This window comes from Chiloscyllium plagiosum, unplaced genomic scaffold (genome assembly GCF_037043375.1).
Source record: "Chiloscyllium plagiosum isolate Xiang-an unplaced genomic scaffold, Cpla_swu_hap1 HiC_scaffold_36, whole genome shotgun sequence".
Lineage (NCBI taxonomy): Eukaryota > Metazoa > Chordata > Chondrichthyes > Orectolobiformes > Hemiscylliidae > Chiloscyllium > Chiloscyllium plagiosum.
In genome coordinates, this window is record NW_028270174.1 from 53,983,489 (window position 1) to 54,007,127 (window position 23,639).

Below are 23,639 nucleotides of genomic sequence, written 5' to 3' on the forward strand. Positions count from 1 at the left end.
ATTTGGCAGGTACATTGAGAGGAGAAGGTTTGAAGGGACATGGGTCAAGTACAGTTAAACACGACTCGTTCATGTACTCTGGTCAGCATGGACTAGTTAGATCGAAGGAACCGTTTCCGTGATGCTTGGCTCTGTCTCCAGTTATTGGAGGAGGAGACGACCGAGGTAAGGCATGTGATAGACACTGAAGCAAGTTACAGCGATAGGGATGGTAGTCTGGAATGCAGTACATTTCAAATATGTGGTGGGACTATCGGGAAGGGAAGAGGTTACAGAGACAGGAATTGTTATAGGAGTTACAAATTATTGAAGACACTGGTCCACAAGACATGCCACAGATACAGTGTTGCAGAGTAGTGAGATGTAGTGCAACAGAACTTATAGTAGGGGTGGGGATTGAGCCTGGGGTGTTTCGTAATGTGCTCCCCCTCCAGCACTGTATGTATATCATGTCTTGTTAGCCGATTTTTGGAGCCCTCTCATTGCTCTCCGCTCTATGCACTGTGAGTGATCTTACCTCGCTACAGGATTTATTGAAGGATCCAGATCTCCGTGCCCTTTGTCTCTCTGGCTGACCGACCATCTTCAATGAGGTTATGGACGAGACACCCAGCAGTTGGAAAGTCTATTGAGTCAGGAACTCCCTAAATTCCTACAGGAAACAGAGAAATAGACAGAATGGGAAATTAGACTGTTGCACTGAGGGTTACACATGGAGAATAGCACTAAGTCACACAGATCTGGAAAATTCCAGGCTCCATCCTTGGCCTGTTCTGCTGCGTCTCTCTGGAGTGGGGAATTCTGTTGGCTCAGGATCTGGAGTAGCTGCAAGAGTGAGAGATGCTGACAGAGGCAGCAATTAGACCCACACAGTGAGGGATACCACATGGAGAGAGACTTGAGTGATATCACCAGACTGCTGGAAGATGTCAGTATCAAACAATTGTTTCGGAAGAATGGGTTTTGCTTCATTTTGCACTGGTATAAATAGTCAGGAATGAGCAACCTGTGAGCAGGTGAGGTAGTGGCCGAGTGGTATTATTGCTAGAGCATGTATCCGAAACCTCAGCTAATGTTCAGGGGAGACAGGTTTGAATCCCACCATCAGAAATGGATGATGTTTAAATCAACATTTTTTAAAAAACACTTGCAATTAACAATTCATGAATAAGTATGAAACCATTGCTGATATCTAAAATAATTTTTGTTCCTCAAAAAGACACTGGTCCTTTCGAGAAGGACATCTGCCCATCATCATGTGGTCTGCACGAAATACTCACATCGAAGTGTTTGCCTCTCAATTACCCTCTGAAATGGCCGAACAAGTTACTCAGCTCAAAGGCAGCTAGGGCTCGGGAGGGGGACAAGAAAGGCTGGTCAGCCAGAGACACCCATATCCCACAAGTAACTAAAAACAATCTTGTTGCACTGGGACCCAATGGAACCATGATGAGAATGGAGTGCTGGTAATTATGTTGGCAGGTTTATGGACAGAGCTTTAAACTGACAGAAAGGATGCAGGGACAGGGTTCAAGTGAAAGAAGCTTTCCAAATCCAAAGAGAAAAAGTGAAGCATCAGAACAGCATGGGAATGTGACTGAAGTCAAGCAGACAGGAACAGGATGGAAAAAGTTTAACTAAAACTGTACATCAGTGAATAGGTTTGTGACAGGAGTTTTGGGAAAGAGTAAATTATTTTTTTTTGGAATGGACGAAGTATCTTCAATAAGGTAGATGGATTTGTGACACAGAGATAAATGGTAGTTAGACCCTAGAGAGACATGGTTACAGGACGAAAAATAGGTGGAACATAAATATTCAATTGTTCACAATCTTGCGGGATCTAAGGCAGAATGGGAAGGATAGTTGGGTAACGCTGACAGAAATGGGTAACAAAGGCATTACAGAGAACGTATTTGGCCTCAGATCATGAAGTAGAGTCAGTCTGAGTGTAAATTCTGGCTACTACTTGCCAAGGACGCAAGCAGCAGAACAGTTTTAGCCACCGAACAGCATTTCATTGCTCATCACTGCATTACACAGGAACTCATTGGAATTTTTAACAAAGGCATTGTGATAATTTTGGGAAACTTCAATATTCACATAATCTGGGAAAATCACACTGACATGAGAAGAGGAGTTCAAAGAACTTTGTTTTTTCCTCAGTGTTTCTTTGAATAACATATTGTGCAACTGGCAAGGGACGTAACTATCCCAGTGACTGTTGTCTGATGAAGCTGAGTGAATGAGTAATGTCACACTGAGATCCTCCGGGAAATTGGGATAAAGTGACATTTAAATAGTTATAAAGCTTTAACATGAATCACAGAATGGACAAGACACAACTGGAAACAAAATCGCCCATCTACATGGGTTTGAATGGAGAACCCGCCTCAGGCAACTGTCTGTGTGGAGTTTGCACATTCTCCCCATGTCTGCGTGGGTTTCCTCCGGGTGCTCCGGTTTCCTCCCACAATCCAAAAATGTGCCGATTATGTGATTTGGCCATGCTAAATTGCCCGAAGTGTTAGGCGAAGGGGTAAATGTAAGGGAATGGGTGTGGGTGGGTTACGCTTCGGCGGGTCAGTGTGGACTTGTTGGGCCGAAGGACCTGTTTCCACACTGTTAGTAATCTAATCTAATCTAAAACTGACCAAGAGTTAACAGGATGAACAGACTGAAATATGTGTCTGTAAGCGAACAGTTGAAAACACTTGAAGAACGATGTAAAACACTCAACAAAAGGACATTCCATTGAAACAGACAAAACCTCAGCAAGAAATTCCCTGCTGTCCCTCACTCAGGAGAAAATGGACCATATTAGATTATCAGGCTTAGAAGATCACCAAAAAGTACAAACAATTCTCAAGCGAGAGAGTGTTTGTGCAGTAAGTGTTACAGGGATTGTGAACTGTCTGCTAGCAAGAGGGGGGCAGTGGGAAAATAAATAATCATCAGGGTTTAATGTCACAATAGGAACAGGGAGAGGTGAAGGTGCTGGAGGTGGTGAGAGTGTTACAGAGAGTGGTCAGGGCCTGAACGCTATTACAAAGCCAGTACAGATTGCTGCAGATGGAGGGGTTTGCAAAGGTAGGGAGGGACATATGTATTTTTGTTTATTCATTCATGGGCTGTGAGTGTCACTACCTGAACCAGCATACATTGCCCTCTGCTAATTAACCAGAGGGCAGCTCCGAGTCAGCCATATTGTTGTGGCTCTGGAGTCACATGTAGGCCTGACCAGGTTAGAATGTCAAATGTCCTTCCCTAAAGGATGTAAGTGAACCAGATGTATTTCTCCTACTGATCAAGAACGTTTTTATAGTGACCTCACCAATGCCCACCAAACATAGCATCCCAACTCCTGCTCTCAATGCTGTGACCAATGAAGGAAACCATCCCAAATGCCTGCTTCACCAGTCTGTCTACCTGGGACACCACTTTCAAAGAGCTGTGTCCCTGCATCCCTGGATCACTGACTGACAACACTACCTAGCCCCGAACATTAACTGTACAAGTCCCACCCTGGTTTGTTTCACCAAAATGGAACACGTCACATTAATCAAATTAAACTCCATCTGCTATTCTTCAGCCCACTATCCCAGCAGTTCTGTCCATCCTGTTTTTACATAGTTAACCTTCTTCACTCTTCAGTATATCACCAATTTTAGTGCCACACACAAACGTATTTATCAGGAAACTAATATTCTCAGCCAACCAATTATCCAAATGACAAACAACAATGGACTGACTGCACCTCCAGTCAGAAAAACAAAATGTCTCCAACTACGTTCTGTCTCCTACCGTGTAGTAAATTGTCTAGCTTACTTGACTAGCTCCTCCTGGATGCCGTATCCTTTTACGTTGATCAGAACGTATTACCCAGTTTTCCAGACGGAACGTAAAACATAAAACAGTACAGAACAAGGCCCTTCGGCCCTCAATGTTACGCCGACCTTTATCCTCCTCTAAGATCAAACTAACCTAAATACATTTCATTTTACACTATCATCCATATGCTTTTTCCAAGAGTCTATTAAATGTCCCTCGTGTATCCAACTCTACTACCACCACTACAGTGCATTCGATGCACCCACCACTCTGTGTGGAGAACCAAACTCTCTGAAATCTCCCCTTAACCTTCTTCCAATCACCTTAATATTATATTCCCTTCTGATAGCCATTTCTGCCATGGGAAAAAAATTGTTCACTGTTCACTGTCTGTGCCTCTCATTACCTTGTTCACCTTTACCAGGTCGCCCCTCACCCTTCTTCACTCCAGTGAGGAAAGCTTTATCTCCCTCAACCTTTCTTCATAAGACATGCACTCCAGTCCAGGCAACATCCTGGTAAATCTCCTTTTTACCATCTCCACAGCTTCCACATCCTTGTAATGAGAGGACCAGAACTGAACTTAATATCGAAGTGTGGTCTAAGCCGAGCTCCATAAAGCTGTAGCACAGCCTCACGGCTCTGAAACTCAATCCCCCAGCTAATGAAAGCCAACACAATGTATTACTTCTTAACAACCCTATCAGCTCGGGTGGCAACTTTGAGGGATCTAGAAGTGGAACCAAACATCCCACTGTTACTCCGCACTGCCAACAATCCTATTTTAACCCAATATTCGGAATTCAATTTCGACGTTCTAAAATAAATCACTTCACACTTTTCCAGGTTGAACTCTTTCTGCCACCTCTCAGCCCAACTCCTCATCATATCAATGCCCCGTTGCAACCTACAACAGCCCTCCACACTATCCACCATCTATCAATGTTTGTGTCATCGGCAAACTTACTAACCCACTCTTTCACTCCCACATCCAAGTCATTTGTGAAAATCACAAAGAGCATGGTTCCAGGAACTGATGCCTGCTGAACACGACTGGTCAGTGAGCTCCAGGGTAAATGCTTTCCATCTATCATCACCCTCTGTCTTCTATGGGCCAGGAATTCTGCATCCAGACAGACAGGTTTCTCTGGATCCCATGCCTCCGTACTTCCTGAATGGTTAGAGGTAATGAGGCGCTGCAAGAAAGGATGGAGAAGTACTGTGGGGACTGCAGAAGGTTACAGTGATAACATGTGCTGGAGAGGCTGAAGGGCAGGTCAGCAAGGGATGGATGTTACAGACAGATAAGGGTTGTAGGTGCTGGACAAGATGACAGACATAAGGATTTTTGCAGCGCTTTGGGGATAGTGGACACAACACTAAGTTTCAAAGTCATTTTGGAAAGTGATAAGGATAGTGCAGAAGTGAAGGTGTTCAATTTGGAGAAGCCCCCTAATCATTAGAATATGACTGTCACTGGGCATTATCATTATCACGAGACAGGATCTGGCAAACACAGACTGGGAGGAACTATTTGCAGTTGGGTTCATATCCGGATAAAGGAAGAAAGCTAAAGTGATACAGTGAGAATTCAGGGCCAGTGTGCTACCAGAAGAGTGAATGACAAAGGCAGTAACTCCAGTGAATACTGGTCAAGCGATATCATGAGCTGTATAAAGTAGGTACAGTGTGATAAAAACAGGGGAAGCCCTTCAAAAGTATAGTGTATGCAAGGGGGGGGGGGGGGGGTCTTAAAAATGAGGGGCAAACAATAGGCATGAATTATCCTTGGCAGATACTGTTAAGGAATGGCCATTAGGTATTTTATGAGTGTAGTTAGAGGAAGAAGATTGCCAGTTAAAGAGTTGCACCTGTTAGAAAACAAAGGGATAATCTGTGCATTGAGCCAGAGGAAGTAGGTGAGGTCTTCAATGAATACTTCCCATCTGTATCCACACAGGAGAAAGGCATTGTAGCTGGGGAGTTCAGTTGGGATGGTGAGGTTCCAGAACATGTTAAGACCAATAAGGAGCAAGTATTAAATGTCTTCACAGGTATAAAGGTGGAGCAATCCCCAGTGCCCAATGAAATGAATGCCAGGCTGCTATTTGAGGTAAGGGAGGAGATTGCTGGGGTCGTGGTGGATATATTTAACACTTTGCTGGCCACAGGTGAAGTGCCGAATGACTGGAGGATCGGGAATGTGGTTCCTTTGTTCAAGAAGGGCAGCAGGGATAGGCCAGGTAATTACAGGACAGATAGTCTGGCAGCAGAGAGAGGGAAAATTCTGGGAACAATTCTGAGAATTAATTAACGCTTGCAAAGACAGGGATCAACTCGGCTGAGTTATCATTGCTTTGGCAGTGGAAGATACTGTCTGAGGAATTCAGTAGCGTTTTTTTTAAATGGTCTCTCAAAATATTGAGGAGGGCAGTTCAGATGATGTGGTTTAGGTGGACCTGAATAAGGACTTTGACAAGGTCTCACATGGAAGGCTGGTCCAAAAGGGAAGATCTAAAGGGATTCAAGGCATGTTGGTAAATTCGATACAAAATTTGTGGATAAACATCTTCGTCTTTGATTTTCTTTCACCAGAAGGTGTACCAAAGGGATGTGTGCATGAACCATTGCTGGTTAGTCTGTGGAATAATAACTTCGATGTGAAAGCAAAAGAAATTATTTGTAGGTTTGCAGATGACATGAAAGATGAATATGTTGTTCACAGTGAGAGGGATGGTCTCTCGCTACAGTCTAATGACGATCAGATGATAATCTGAGCAGAGTTTAGTTCTGAACAATGTGAGGTCATACCTTATGGGAGGATGATAAGCGAAGTTCAGGCATAATGAATGGTTGGTTCTTGCGGAGTACTGAGGAACACAGGGACCTGTGGGGACAAGTCCCTGGATCCCTGAAGTTGTCAGTACAGGTAGACAGGGTGGGGGAAGGTACCTGAACTAGGAGCAGGAGGGGGGCACATATCCTGTTGGGACGAATTGTTAGAGCTGCTTGAGATGATATAAACTAGTCTGGCAGGGTGTTGGATCTGAAACAGTCAGAGGGCGGAACGATGATTGAGACTGGTACACAAGTTAAAGACAGCAATTTCAACAGACAATGAAGGCAAAAACAAAGCAGGGAATGGGGGAAAACTGATTATTAAACTGCATTTATTTCATTGCAAGGGACCTGACAGCTAAGGAAAATGAACTCACGACATGGATTTGAACATGGGACTGGGAGATTATAGTGATTACAGAAACACAGCTGAGGGAGGGACAGGGCTGGCAGCTCATTGTTTCAAGGTAGAGATGCTACAGGAAGCATCGAAGGGGAGGCAAGAGAGGACGCGTGGTGGTGGGTTTTGATTATGAGAATCATCCTAGCAGTACTTAGAGAGGATATTCCAGTGGGATCTCCCAGTGAAGCTATGTTAGTGAAACTGAGAAATACGAATGGGCCATCACTTTTGGAGTGACATGACTGTATTGCTGACCCCGAATAATTCGTGGCAGACTGAGGGACAAATATGTGGGGAGATCTCAAATATCAACCATAACAATAGGGCTGTTATGGTTGGGGTTTTTAAACTTTCCAAACTGAGACTGGGACTGCCAGTGTTCAGTGTTTGCAAGGGAGGAATTTGGTAATTGTGTTCCAGAAACTCCCAATCAATATGTAAATGGCCTGAAAACAGAAATGGGCAAAACCTGACCTCCCCTTTGGAAACAAGGTCGGGAAAGGGACTGAGGTGTTAGTGGGAAAAGATTTTGCCAAAGTGACCACAGTTCTATTAGTTTGCAAACAGCGATGGAAAAGGACAGGCCAGGTCCACAAGTTCAAGTTATAAAATGGGGCCAGACCAATCTTGATCGTATCAGCCAGGAACTTTCAAAAGGTGACTGGGGAGTCTATTTGCAGGGAAAGGGAAGTCTGGCAAGTGAGAATATTTTAAAAGTGAGTTAAAGTGAGCATTCAGTGCCAGCATGTTCCTGTTTGTGTGTAGGTCAATGCTGACAGCAATCGGAAACTCTGGCTGTCTATTGAGGATCTGATCAAGGAAAAGGGAGCACATGTCAGGTATAGCCAGCTGGATCAAGCGAATCCCTGAGGATCACAGGGGCTGTAGGAATACACTTTGGAAATCAGGAATGCAGAAAGGGTACATGAAATAGCCTCAGCAGAGAAGGAGAATCCAAAAGTCGTTTTATATATATATTAAAAGTAAATGAGTAAATCAGGACAAAATAGGTGCCCTTAAAGATCAATGAGGCAATTGATGATTGGAACTGCAGGATATTTACTAAGACCCTCAACAATTTTTTCCCTCTAGAACTTATTGTGGACAAAGACTGGGGAACTCAGGGAACAAGAGCAATACGTTAGACCGCAATTGGAGTTCTCTGCAATTCCAGTCTCCCTGCTGTAGGAATGATACTGTGAAACTTGAAAGTGCTCAGAAAAGATTAACAAGATATTGCCCGGTTTGTTGGTGAATAAGCTGGGACTACTGTCATTGGAGCATCGGAGACTGAGGGGTGACCTGACAGAGGTTTATATAAACATGAGGGGCACGGATTTGGTAAACATTCAGGTATTTTTCCAAGGGATTGTGTAGTCCAACCGTAGAGGGCATAAGCTTAAGTTTAGAGGGGAAAGGTTGAAAAGGGACTGAAGGAACAGCTTTTTCATGCACATGGTGATGTGTGTATGGAATGGGCTGAGAGAGAAAGTAACAGATATTGATGCTATGACATCATTTAATAGGTATCTGGATGGGTATATGAAAGACAAGGGTTATGAGGTACATGGGCCAAATGCTGGTAAATGAGATGGATTTATTTAGATCTTCTGGTCAGCATATCAGTTGGACCGAAGGGTCTGGTTCCCTGCTGTACATCTCTATGACTTTAAAAGAGTGCATGTTAGAGAAGAGGTGGTGCTGGAGGTTTTAAAACACAAAGGTATTGGAAAGCACCAGGACCTGATTAAGTGTATCACAGGACATTGTGGGATTAGATTAGATTAGATTACATTACAGTGTGGAAACAGGCCCTTTGGCCCAACAAGTCCACACCGACCCGCCGAAGCGAAACCCACCCATACCCCTACATTTACCCCTTACCTAACACTACGGGCAATTTAGTATGGCCAATTCACCTGACCCTGCACATCTTTGGACTGTGGGAGGAAACCGGAGCACCCAGAGGAAACCCACGCAGACACGCAGTGAACATGCAAACTCCACACAGTCAGTTGCCTGAGGCGGGATGTTAGGGAAGAAATTGTGGACACCCTAGCAAAGATATTTGTACCATTGACAGCCATGTGTGATGTGCTGGAAGGCTGGAGGGTGGAGTAGTGGACAGTGAAGGATGTTTGCTAACATTACAAAGGGATCTTAATGATGTGGGTGAATGGGCTGAATAAATCTGAGGTAAAACAAACAAGGGTAGAGTTTATACAATTAATGTTCGGGCCTCAGTTAGTGTTTTAGTGCAGAGGGACCTCCAGATTCAGCTACATAATTCTTGAAGTTTGCATCATAGGATGGATAAGACAAAGCTTGGCATGCCTGACAATTGCTCAGTCCAGTGAGTGTAGGATTTGGGACGTCATGTTGAGATTGTACGGACATTGGTGAGGCATCTTGTGCTATACTCCATCCAGTTGTGGCCGCCCAGTTATAGGGAGGATATTATTAAGCTGCAGGGGGTTCAGAAGAGATTTACCAGGACATTTCTGGGTATGGAAGGCTTGAGTTCTGGAAAGTGGCTGGACAGACTGAGTCTTTTTTCACTGGAGCCTGGAGGTTGAGAGATGACCTTATGGAAGTTTATGAAAAAGATGAGGGATATAGATAGAGTTAATGGTAGTTGCCTTTTCCCCAGGATGGGGGAGTCGCAAGAGGAGGGGCCACATTTTTAAGGTTAGAGGAGAGAGATGTTCAAAAAAAGACATGTGGGGCAAATGTTAAGGATGGGAGAAGTGTGGAACGTACTTCCTGAGGAAGGGGTGGAAATGGGTACAATTACAATGTTTAAAACACATTTGTTTAAGTACAGGAATAGGGAAGGTTTAGAGGGAAATGGGCCAGAAACAGGCAGCTGGGTTGAGTTTAGTTTGAGATTACGGTTGGTACCAACTGAAGGGTCAGTTTCCATGTTGTACAACTATGACAGGAATATGGTTTTGTTCCATTATTTAAGAAAGGCTGCGATGGAAAGCCATGGAACTAAACACCAATTAGCCAGATTTCAGTGATGGATAAATTGTGGAAGTGATTCTGCCAGACTGGAGTTACATTCATTTGGAAAGGCAAGGATTGATGAAAGATAGTCAGCAGGCTTTGTGCGTCCAAAGTCAGGTCTCTCTAATTTGATTGCTTTTTTGAAGTGGTGACCATACATTGTCTACACCAGCGTCAGCAGACCCTTTGACAAGATTTAGCATGATATACTTGTTGGTAAGTTTCGACCACATAGGATCAGGGAGGGCTAGCCAACTGGGTAAGTAATTGAGGAGAAAGTGAGGACTGCAGATGCTGGAGTTCAGAGCTGAAAATGTGTTGCTGGAAAAGCGCAGCAGGTCAGGCAGCATCCAGGGAACAGGAGAATCGACGTTTCGGGCATAAGCCCTTCTTCAGGAATGAGGAAAATTTTTCCAGCAGGCTAAAATAAAAGGTAGGGAGGAGGGACTTGGGGGAGGGGCGTCGGAAATGTGATAGGTGGAAAGAGGTCAAGGTGAGGGTGATAGGTCAGACTGGGGTGGGGGCGGAGAGGATTGCAGGTTAGGAAGAAGATTGCAGGTTAGGAAGGCGGTGCTGAATTTGATGGATTTAACTGAGACAACGTGGGGGGAGGGGAAATGAGGAAACTGGTGAAATCCGAGTTCATCCCTTGTGGTTGGAGGGTTCCTAGGCGGAAGATGAGGCGCTCTTCCTCCAACCGTCATGTTGTTGTGGTCTGGCGATGGAGGAGTCCAAAGACCTGCATATCCTTGGTGGAGTGGGAGGGGGAGTTGAAATGTTGAGCCACCGGGTGGTTGGGTTGATTGGTCTGGGTGTCCCAGAGGTGTTCTCTGAAACGCTCCGCAAGTAGCCGGCCTGTCTCCCCAATATAGAGGAGGCGACATCGGGTGCAGCGGATGCAATAGATGATGTGTGTGGAGGTGCAGGTGAATCTGTGGCGGATATGGAAGTTTCCCTTGGGGCCTTGGAGGGAGGTGAGGGGGGAGGCGTGGGCGCAAGTCTTGCACCTCCTGCGGTTGCAGGGGAAGGTGCCGGGAGTGGAGGTTGGGTTGGTGGGGGGTGTGGATCTGACGAGGGAGTCACAGAGGGAGTGGTCTTTACGGAATGCTGATAGGGGAGGGTAGGGAAATATATCCTTAGTGGTGGGAGGTGGCGGAAATGACGGCGGATGATGCGCTGTACATGGAGGTTGGTGGGGTGGTAGGTGAGGACCTGTGGGGTTCTGTCCTGGTGGCGGTTGGAGGGGCGGGGCTCAAGGGCGGAGGAACGGGAAGTGGAAGAGATGCAATGGAGGGCATCTTCGACCACGTCGGGGGGGAAATTGCGGTCCTTGAAGAAGGAGGCCATCTGGGTTGTACGTTTTTGGAACTGGTCCTCCTGGGAGCAGATGCGGCGGAGTCGAAGGAATTGGGAGAATGGGATGGCCTTTTTACAGGGGGCAGGGTGGGAAGAGGTGTAGTCCAGGTAGCTGTGGGAGTCGGTCGGTTTGTAGTAGATGTCTGTGTTGATTCGGTCGTCTGAGATAGAAATAGAAAGGTCGAGGAAGGGGAGGGAGGAATCTGAGACTGTCCAGGTGAATTTGAAGTCGGGGTGGAAGGTGTTGGTGAAGTCGATGAACTGTCCAACCTCCTCGTGGGAGTAATTGGCTTGACAGTAGGAGACAGAGGGTAGTGGGAGAGGGTTGTTGTTCAGACTGGAGGCCTGTGACCAGCGGTGTGGTATAAGGACCGGGCTGAGTCCACTGATGTGCATCATCTACATAAACAATTTGGTTGAGAATATAGGAGTCATTGTTAGTAATTTTATGGATGATCAAATTAATGTTGCACTGGGTAGTGAACATGGTTTCAAATGGGATCTCAACCAACTGGGCCAGTGGACCAAGGAATGAAAGATGGAGTTGAATTCAGGTGGTAGATTTTGTTAAGACAAACCAGGGAGGACTAACACAGTTAATGGCAGGGCCCTAGGCAGTGTTGTCTAACAGAGAGACCAAGGGCTGCAGTTACATTGTTCCTTGGAAGTGGCTTCACAGGGGGACAGGGTGGTGAAAGCGGCATTTGGCACATTTGCCGTCACTGGCCAGCACTTTGATGTATGAGTTGGAGATATTTGTAACAATGTCCTAAATATTTCCCTTAGGCGATGGGGTGACCTTATCAATGTTTTCAAAAGCTTGCGGGCCCTGAGATAGGTGAATAGCCAAGGGTAGGTGAGTCCAAAGCTAGAGGGTATAAACAGGAGGTGAGAGAGCAAGGATTTAAAGAGGGAGCTAAGGGGCAACATTATCCACAGAGGATGTTATATAGTCGAAACAAACTGCCAGGGCCACAAGAAGAAACAAGAACAATTACAACATTGAAAAGACATTAGGGCAGGTACATGGAGAGGGGAACGTTTGAATGGATATGGGCCAAACACAGGCAAAAGCGAATCATTCAGTTTGGTAAACCTGGTCAGCACGGACTAGTCGGACCGAAGGTTCTGTTTCTGTGCTGAATGCCTCTGTCTCCAGTTATTGGAGGAGGAGACTACCGAGATAAGGCATGTTATAGACACTGAAGCAAGACACAGAGACAGGGATGGTAGGCTGGAATGCAGAACATTTAAAATATGTGGAGGGATGAAAGGGAAGGGAGGAGGTTACAGGGACTGGAACTGATGTAGGAGTTACACATTTTTGAAGACACTGGTCAACGAGACATGCCATAGATACAGTTTTGGAGAGGGAGCGCAGAACAGAAAGATCCCAGGCAGCAGTCCCACCCTCATGTGGGAGGCCTGCTTTCCCCTTTGTGAAACTGATGCTCACGAAGACAGCACAGGTCTGGATTGATAACTAAATTTCCCATGCTGTCTTAGTACAAAGTAAGTTAGATTAGGGGTGGTGATTGAGCCTGGGGTGTGTCTGTACTGTGCTCCCCCTCCAGCACTGTATCCATGTCATGTCTTGTTAGCCCATGTTTGGAGTCCTCTCATTGCACTCTGGTCTGTGCACTGTGAGTGATCTTACCTCACTGCAGGATTTATTGAAGGCTCCAGATCTCTCTGCCCTTTGTCTCTCTGGCTGACAATGTGGTGATGGACGAGACACCCAGCAGTTGGAAAGTCTACTGAGTCAGGACTTTCCTGACTACCTACAGGAGACAGAGAAATAGACAGAATGGGAAATTAGACTGATGCAGTGAGGGGTACACAGGGAGAATGATACTGTGTCCCACAGATATGTGGAAAATCCCAGTCTCCATCCCTGGCCTGTGCTGCTGTGTCCCTCTGGAGTGGAGAATTCGGTTGGCTCAGGATCTGAAGTAGCTGCAAAAGTGAGAGATGCTGGCAGAGGCAGCAATTAGACCCACATAGTGAGGGATACCAAATGTGGCGATATGAGTGATATCACCAGAGTTCAGGATAATTTCAGGATCAAACGAGTGTGTAGTAAGAACGGGTTTAGTTTCATGATGCACTTCATGATGTATCAGTGCTCAGGGATGAGCAACCACTGAGCAGGTGAACTGCTGGCCTCGTGGTATTATTACTACAGCCTGTATGCCAAACCTCAGATAATGTTCAGGGGCGGCAGGTTTAAATCCCACCATCAGAAATGGAGAAATTTGAAATCAACATTTTTTTTAAAAATGGTAATTAACAATCCATAAATACATATGAAACCATTGCTGATGTACAAAAAAAAAAGCCCAAACACTTGTCCTTTCGAGAAGGACATCTGCTTATCCTCATGTGGTCTGCAACACATACCCACAGCAAAGTGTTTGTCTCTCAATTACACTCTGAAATGGCCGAGCAAGCTACTCAGTTCAAGGGCAGCTAGGGCTGGGCAAGAAAGGCTGGTCAGCCAGAGACACCAAAATCCCATACATGATTTAAAATTTAATCCATTAGGATAGACAATAGAACAATACAGCACAGAACAGGCCCTTCGACAGAACATTTGTCCTAGCTGTCCCACTGGAACTGTGCTGCGACCAGTGTCCTGGCCAACCATGTCGGTAGGTTTATGGACAGGGCTACAAACTGACAGAGAGGATGCAGGGACAGGGTTCAGGTGAAAGGAGATTTCCAAATCGAAAGAGAAAAAATGAAGCATTGCAGCAGCATGGCAATGTGGCTGAAAACAATCAGAAAAGAACAGGATGGGACAAAGCTGAACTAAAGTGGCAAATCAGCGACTTGGGCTGTGACAGGGAATTGTGGGGAAAAGTTAATTATGTGTTTTTGTCAAATGCACAAAGTCTCACCAATAAGGTAGATGGATTTGTGACACAGAGATAAATGGGATTTAGACACCAGAGAGCTGTGGTTACAGGGCGAACACAAATATTCAATGGTCACAATCTTGTGCAAATTCAGGCAAATGGACAACGTTAACAGTTAATGGATAACAAAGACATTACAGAGAAAGCATTTGGCCGCAGATTATGAAGTAGAGCATGTCTGAATGTAAATTCTGGCTACTACTTGCCGAGGACACAAGCAGCAGAACAGTTTTTAGCCACGGAACAGCATTTCATTGCTCATCACTGCATTAAACAGGAATCAATTGGAATTTTTAAAAATAAACACATTATGATAATTTGGGGAAACTTCAATATTCATATAATCTGAGATAATCGCAATGATAACAGTGGTATTGGAAGGGAGTGCAGAGAATTTTTTTTTTGTGTATCTTTGAATAACATATTGTGCAACTGGCTAGGGACATAACTACCTCAGACCGATCGTTGCCTGATGAAACTTAGTGAATGAGTAATATCACACAGAAAGATCCTCTGGGATATTTTGATAAAGTGTCGTTTAAAGAAATAAAAAGTTTTAAAGTGACTCACAGAAAGGACAAGCTACAAGTGGAAACAAAAATAGCCAATGACATGAGTTTGACAGGAGAACTGACCAAGGTAGTCAGAGGTACAGACAGACGTTTCTGTGGCCAGCAGAAGAAAATCAGAATGGTGTGCTGTTTCCCTGGTTCCAGGATCAAGGATGTCTCAGAGAGGGTGTAGAATGTGCTCACGGGGGAGAGGGGCCAGCAGTAAGTCAATGTTCACATTTGAACCAACGACATATGAAGGGAAAAGGTTGAGACTCTGAAGGGAGATTCCATAGAATTAGGTAGAAATTTAAAAAGGAGGTCCTCAAGGGTAGTAATATCTGGATTACTCCTGGTGCTACGAGCTAGTGAGGGCAGGAATAGGGGGATAGAGCTGATGAATGCATGGCTCAGGAGCTGGTATATGGGAGAAGGATTCACATTTTTGAATCACTGGAATCTCATTTGGGGTAGAAGTGACCTGTACAAGAAGGACGGATTGCACCTAAATTGGAAGGGGACTAATATACTGGAAGGGAAATTTGCTAGAACTGCTTGGGAGGATTTAAATTAGTAAGGTGGGGGTGGGTGGGGGGCCCCAGGGAGGTAGTGAGAAAAGAGATCGATCTGAGGCGGGTATAGCTGAGAACAGAAGTGAGTCAAACAGTCAGGGCAGGCAGGGACAAGGTAGGAGTAATAAATTAAACTGCGTTTATTTCAATGCAAGGGGCCTAACAGGGAAAGCAGATGAACTCAGGGCATGGTTAGGAACATGGGACTGGGATATCATAGCAATTACAGAAACATGGCTCAGGAATGGGCAGGACTGGCAGCTTAATGTTCCAGGATACAAATGCTACAGGAAGGATAGAAAGGGAGGCAAAAGAGGAGGGGGAGTAGCATTTTTGATAAGGGATAGCATTACAGCTGTGCTGAGGGAGGATATTCTCAGAAATACATCCAGGGAAGGTAGTTGGGTGGAACTGAGAAATAAGAAAGGGATGATCACCTTATTAGAATTGTATTATAGACCCCCCCAATAGTCAGAGGGAAATTGAGAAACAAACTTGTAAGGAGATCTCAGCTATCTGTAAGAATAATAGGGTAGTTATGATCGGGGATTTTAACTTTCCAAACATCGACTGGGACTGCCATAATGTTAAAGGTTTAGACGGAGATGAATTTCTTAAGTGTGTACAAGACAATTTTCTGACTCAGTATGTGGATGCACCTACTAGAGAAGTGGAAAAACTTGACCTACTCTTGGGAAATAATGCAAGGCAGGTGACTGAGCTGTCAGTGGGGGAGCACTTTGCGACCAGCGATCAGGATTCTATTCGTTTTAAAATCGTGATGGAAAAAGATAGACCAGCTCTAAAAGTTGAAGTTCTAAATTGGAGAAAGGCCAATTTTGACAGTATTCAGCAAGAACTTTCAAAAGCTGATTGGAGGCAAATGTTCACAGGTAAAGGGATGGTTGGAAAATGGGAAGCTTTCAGAAGTGAGATAACAAGAATCCAGAGAAAGTATATTCCTGTCAGGGTGAAAGGGAAGGCTGGTAGGTATAGGGAATGCTGGCTGACTAAAGAAATTGAGGGTTTGGTTCAGAAAAAGAAGGAAGCATATGTCAGGTACAGACAGGACAGATCGAGTGAATCCTTAGAAGAGTATAAAGAAAGTAGGAGTATACTTAAGAGGGAAATCAGGAGGGCAAAACAGGAACATGAAATAGCTTTGGTAAATAGAATTAAGAAGAATCCAAAGGGGTTTTACAAATCTATTAAGGACAAAAGGGTAACTAGGGAGAGAATAGGACCGCTCATAGGTCAGCAAGGCGGCCTTTGTGTGGAGCCATAGAAAATGGGGGAAATACTAATTGAATATTTTGCATCAGTATTCACTGTGGGAAAGGATATGGAAGATATAGACTGTAGGGAAATAGATGGTGACTTCTTGCAAAATGTCCAGATTACAGAGGAGGAAGTGCTGGATGTCTTGAAACACTTAAAGGTGGATAAATCCCCAGGACCTGATCAGGTGTACCCGAGAACTCTATTGGAAGCTCGAGAAGTGATTGCTGGGCCTCTTGCTGAGATATTTGTACCATCGATAGTCACAGGTGAGGTGCCGGAAGACTGGAGGTTGGCAAACGTGGTGCCACCGTTTAAGAAGGGCGGCAAAGACAAGCCAGGGAACTATAGACCGGTGAGCCTGACCTCGGTGGTGGGAAAGTTGTTGGAGGGAATCCTGAGGGACAGGATATACATGCCTTTGGAAAGGCAAACACTGATTTGGAATAATAAACATGGCTTTGTGTGTGGGAACTCATGTCTCTCAAATTTGATTGAGTTATTTGAAGAAGTAACAAAGAAGATTGACGAGGGCAGAGCAGTAGATGTGATTCATATGGACTTCCGTAATGCGTTCGACAAGGTTCCCCATGGGAGACTGATTAGCAAGGTTAGATCTCATGGAATACAGGGAGAAGTAGCCATTTGGATACAGAACTGGCTCAAAGGTAGAAGACAGAGGGTGGTGGTGGAGGGTTGTTTTTCAGACTGGAGGCCTGTGACCAATGGAATGCCATACGGATCAGTGCAGGGCCCTCTACTTTTTGTCATTTACATAAATGATTTCAATGCAAGCATAAGAGTTACAGCTAGTAAGTTTGCAGATGACACCAAAATTGGCAGTGTATTGGACAGCGAAGAGGGTTACCTCAGATTACAACAGTATCTGGACCAGATGGGCCAATGGGCTGAGAAGTGGCAGATGGAGTTTAATTCAGATAAATGCGAGGTGCTGCATTTTGGGAAAGCAAATCTTAGCAGGACTTATACACTTAATGGTAATGTCCTAGGGAGTATTGCTGAACAAAGAGACTTCGGAAAGCAGGTTCGTAGTTCCTTGAAAGTAGAGTCGCAGGTAGATAGGATAGTGAAGAAGACGTTTGGTATGCCTTCCCTTATTGGTCAGAGTATTGAGTACAGGAGTTGGGAGGTCATGTTGAGGCTGTACTGGACATTGGTTAGGCCACTGTTGAAATATTGCGTGCAATTCTGGTTGCCTTCCTATCGGAAAGATGTTGTGAAACTTGGAAGGGTTCAGAAAAGATTTACAAGGATGTTGCCAAGGTTGGAGAATCTGATCTAGAGGGAGACTGAACAGGCTGGGGCTGTTTTCCCTGCAGCATTGGAGGCTGAGGGGTGACCTTATAGAGGTTTACAAAATTATGAGGGGCATGGATAGGGTAAATAGACAAATTCTTTTCCTTGGGGTCGGGGAGTCCAGAACTAGAGGGCATACGTTTAGGGTGAGAGGGGAAAGATATAAAAGAGACCTAAAGAGCAACTGATTCACGTAGAGTGTGGTACGTGTCTGGAATGAGCTGCCAGAGGATGTGGTGGAGGCTGGTACAATTACAACATTTAAGAGGCATTTGGATGGGTGTCTGAACAGATAGGGTTTGGAGGGATTTGGGCTGGACGCTGGCAGGTGGGACTAGATTAGGTTGGGATATCTGGTCAGCATGGACGGGTTGGACCGAAGGGTCCATTTCCATGCTGTACATCTCTATGACTCTATGACTGGAAGATCAAACTAACCTACATACTCTTCATTTTACTATCATCCATGTGCCTATCGAAGAGTCAACTAAATGTCCCTAATGTATCTAATTTTACTACCACAGCTGGCAGTGCATTGCACCCACCATCACTCTCTGTTTAAAGAACCTACCTCTGAAATCTCCCCTTAACCATCCTCCAGTCGCCTTAAAATTACACCCCTAATAGCCATTTCTGCCACAGGAAAAAAATTCTCTGACTACTCACTCTCTCTGTGCCTCTCACCATCTTGTTCACCTCTGCCAAGTCGCGCTTCACCCTTCTTCACTCCAATGACAAAAAGCCGTAGCTACCTTAACCTTTCTTCATACAACATGATCTCCAGTACAGGCAGCATCCTGGTAAATCCCCTCTTTCCCCTCTCTAAAGCTTCCACATCCTTCCTGTAATGAAGGGACCAGCACTGAACACAATATCCCAAGTGGGGTCTAATGAGGGCTCTATAGAGCTGCAGCATGACCTCACCGCTTTAAAACTCAATCCCACAGCTAATGCAAGCCAACTCAACATCTTCCGCTTTCACAACCCTATAAACTTGCGTGGCAACTCTGAGGGCTCTCTGGACGTCTACCCCAAAGTCTCTCGGTTCATCCACACTGCTAAATATCCTGCCTTGAACACTAATCTGCATTCGATCACTTCACATTTTTCCAGATTGAACTCCATCTGCCACTTCTCAGCCCAGCTCGACACCATATCAATGTCCCGTTGCAACCTACAACAGCCCTCCACACTATTCACCACTCCACCAACCTTCATGACATTGACAAAGTTACTAACTCACTCTTCCAATCCCACATTCAAGTAATTCCTGCACAACAGGCTAAGGGCTTTCCATCCGTCATCACCTTCTGCCTTTCATGAGCCAGGAGTTCTGTATCCAGACAGCCAGGTTTCCCTTTATCCCATGCTTCCACACTTTCTGAATAAGCTATAAACATGTTTTGTCACATTCTCAAAGGATTCAATGAGATTTGAGGTATGACCTGGCCTTACAAAGCCAGGCTTACTATCTCTAATCAAGCTATAGGTTTTCCAAGGAATTATAAATCCTGTCTCACAGAGTCATCTCTAATAATCTGCACACCACAGACATATGACTAACTGGTCTGTAATTCCCACGATTAACCCTATTCTCTTTATCGGACAGGAGAATAACATTTGCCCCCTCCAATCTTCTGGACTCCACTAGACCGTGAGTGTGCAAAGGCTATCGCAAAAAGTGCAACAATCTCTTCCCTCGCTTCGTGTATAACTTTGGGTATGTCCTGTCTGGTACAACAGATGTATCTGACATTATGTTGTACAAAATTCTCAGCACATCCTCCTTCTTAACATCAGCCTGTTCACATATATTAGTCTTTTTCACGCTGTCCTCATCAATGACAATGCGCCTCTCAGGAGTGAATCCTGAGTCATAGTATTCATTAAGGACCTCCCCTACCGCCTCCAGCTCCAGGCACAAATTACCTCTTTTATCCCTGACCGACCCTAACCTCACTCTGGCCATCCTCTTGTTCCTCACAGAAGTGCAGAATGCCTTATGGTTTTCCTTAATCCTTCCCAACAAAGCTTTTCCATGCCCCCTTCTTGCTGTATTACGTCCATTCTTCAGTTCCTTTCTGGCTACCTTCAAGAGTCCCCAGAGTGTGGAAACAGGCCATTTGGCCCAACAAACCCATACCGACCCTCTGAAGGGTATCCCACCAGAACCATTCTCTACCCTATCACTCTACATTTGCCCCGACTAATGCGCCAAACCTACACATCCCTGAACACCATGGTAATATAGCATTACTGATTCATCTAACATGCACACCATTGGATTGTGGGTGGAAACTGGAGCACCTGGAGGAAACCCATGCAGACAATGGGAGAATGTGCAAACTCCACACAGACAGTCACCAGGGGCTGGAATCAAAATCGGGTGCCTGGTGTTATGAGGCAGCAGTGCTAACCACTGAACCACCTTGCTGCTTCATGTAGCTGTTAAAAGCCGTGTCTTATTCTTTCTTCCTCAACCTTAAGTAAGCTTCCTTCTTCCTCTTGACTAGATGTTCTACATCCCTTCGAAACGTGTTAAATGCTTCACTAAAGTCCATGTGGACAATGTTCACTGCTCTGCCATCCCCTCGAAGAGTTAATCTGGTTTGTGAAACACGGTTATCCACTCACAAAGCCATGCTGACTATCTGTAATAAGCCTTTCAAAATATACGCAGCTCCTTTCTCTCAGAATCTCCTCCAACAACTTCCCCATCACAGGGCTCACTGGGCTGTAATTTCCTGGCTTTTCCCTACAGTCCTTAAGCGATGGAACAGCATAAGCCGTCCTCCAGTCTTCCAATATCTCACTGTGTCTGTTGATAATATAAATATTTCTGTATGGGACACTGCAATCTCTTCCCTAGCTTCCCACAATATTCTAGGATCGACCTAATGAGCTACTGAGGATTGATCTAGCTTTATTTGTTTTAAGATTCCAGCACTTTCTCTTCTCTGGTGAGGATTCTTTCCAAGACATCACTATTTTTTCTCCAAGTTCCTGAGCTTCCATGTCTTTCTCCACAGTAAATACTGACAAGATTTCTTTTGTTTAAGATCTAACCCATTTCCCCTGGTTCCACACATACGTGACCTGATGTAAAGGCTTCTGAAAATTCAAATAGAACGTATATGCCGTAATAACACGCCCTTCCTACATCTTTATCTATACTGCCATTTATATTCACACCAACAATTAAAATTCAACAGGTTCAAAAACATATTTTCTTTTATAAAATGTGTTTCTAAGGGTCCAATTACTGTTTATTAACATATCATTCCAACGTATTTCAGCATGCTCCTGACTTCGTGTCAGGCAAATACTATTTGGCTTCAGACTGACAGCAGAAAGCGTTTTGGGATTTCTTGTTTATCAAATCTGAAAACGTTAGCTTACTGTGTCAGCAGGTAATAGAGAAGGCAAATCAAATGCTGCCATTTATTACAAAGGGAATGGAGTCTAAAACTAGGAAGGTCTTGCTAAAACTATACAAGATATCAGTCAGACCACACGCAGAATACTGTGAACAGTGTAAGTGCCCGAAAGAAAGATATTCTTCTCTTGGAGGCAGGTCAGGGAAGGGTCACTCGGTTGATCCTGGGAATGGATAAATTTTCCAATATGAGGTGGAGTAGATTGAGGTTGAACCCATTGACGTTTAGAAAAATGAGAGAAATTGAATGCAAAGTCCAAGATTCTGAAGGGCTTTGTTCGGGTAGATCAACAATGCTTTATGATGGCCTCACCAATGTCTTGTACAGGCACACCATGACATCCCAACTCCTACTTTCAGTGCTCTGCACAATGAAGCTAACCATCCCAAAGGCCTGCTTCACCAGCCTGTCTACCTGGGACACCGCTTTCAAAGAACTGTGTACCTGCATCCCGAGTTCTCTGATTGACAACACTACCCAGGGCCCGAACATTAACTGCACAAGTCCAGCCTGGTTTGCTTTACCAGAATGCAACACTGTGCATTTCTCCACCTGCTATTTCTAAACTCTCAGATAACCTTCTTCACTGTCCGCGTTACCACCAATTTCAGTCTCACTCACAAACTTGCTAACCATGGCTCCTGTATTATCATCCAAACCATTTATATCAATGATGCACAACAGTGACCCAGCACCGAACCCCATGGCACACCGTTGGTTACAGGCCTGCAGTTTGAGCAGTAACCCTCTACGAGCACACTCTGTCTCCTACCGTCAATCCTGTTTTGTATCCAGTTGGTGAGTGCTCCCTGGTTATGTGTGATCGAAGCTTACTAACCAATCTGCCAGGCAGAACCTTGTCAAAGGCCTTGCTAAAGTCCATGGAGACATCGTCTAGTGCTCTGCCTTGGTCTATCACTTGTCTACCTCCACAAACACTCAATCCCGATGGTGAGACATGTTTTCCTGTGCACAAAGCCGTGCTGATTATCGCTAATCCGCCATTGCCTTTCCAAATGCATGATGATCCTATCTCTCAGAATCTCCTCCAAAAACTTACCCACCGCTGCCATCGGTCTCACTGGTCTGTCGTGCTGTCGATGATACAAATATCTCTGCGAGGGGCCTTGTAATTTCCTCCCTAGCTTCTCACAAGGCGCTGAGATACATCTGATCATGTCCCCAAGGTTTTATCAACCTTTTTGATTTTAAGTCATCCAGTACCTCTTGTTCTCAAATGTAAACTCTGTTCCTGACATCACTACGTATTTTCCCAAGTTCCCGAGCTTCCATATCTTTCTCCACAGTAAATCCGAACGCAAAATATTTGTTTCAGATCTCACCCATCAGCAGTGATTCCACACAGACAGACTCATTGACCTTTCAGGGGCCCTATTCTCTCCCGAGCTAATCTTTAGCCCTTGTTGAAACATGTCAAAATGCTTCCGAAATTTCAAATATGCCTCGACCGCTACTAGCTTCCCCCATCCTTATCTATTCTGCCATTTATGGTCACACCAAAATATAGAATCCAAGAGATTTAGAAATATTCCCCTTTTATAAAACCACGCATCGCCCATTGCATAGACCGGGAGTGTTGTTCACAGTGGAGGAGATCACACTGATAGGGATAGATTTAGAGACTAAACAATTTTAAGAAATAATGGCGGTTGCAATGCTGAGAACAGGTTTCAGCAAGTTGGAGGATATAGACCTGAAGGAGGTTACACACATAGCGATGGCTTTAGGGTCTGTTGGAGGCTACACAATAAAGGGGTTCTAGAAACTGGAGGCATTTACACAGATAGGGACAGTACTAGTGATAGGCAGAATTCACGAAAACGGAGAGGATTGTAGAGTCTGCAGGGCACTACAGATATGAGGAGAAAGTGAGGTCTGCAGATGCTGGAGATCAGAGCCGAAAATGTGTTGCTGGAAAAGCGCAGCAGGTCAGGCAGCATCCAGGGAACAGGAGAATCGACGTTTCGGGCACAAGCCCTTCTTCAGGAAAGGGATTCCTGAAGAAGGGCTTATGCCCGAAACGTCGATTCTCCTGTTCCCTGGATGCTGCCTGACCTGCTGCGCTTTTCCAGCAACACATTTTCCACTACAGATATGAGAAGAGTTGC

At 44.9% G+C, this 23,639-nt stretch overlaps 1 long non-coding RNA gene across 1 annotated transcript in view; it reads right to left on the reverse strand.

The window, feature by feature from the left end:
• Nucleotides 1-556: 556 nt before the first annotated feature.
• Nucleotides 557-23,639, reverse strand: part of LOC148139957 (uncharacterized) — a 33,242-nt gene continuing 10,159 nt past the window's right edge. The window contains exons 2-3 of the long non-coding RNA XR_015753291.1: nucleotides 13,095-13,218; nucleotides 557-652 (exon numbers count right to left, since the gene is read on the reverse strand). This is a non-coding gene — a long non-coding RNA (uncharacterized LOC148139957). The remainder of the gene's footprint in view (nucleotides 653-13,094; nucleotides 13,219-23,639) is intronic.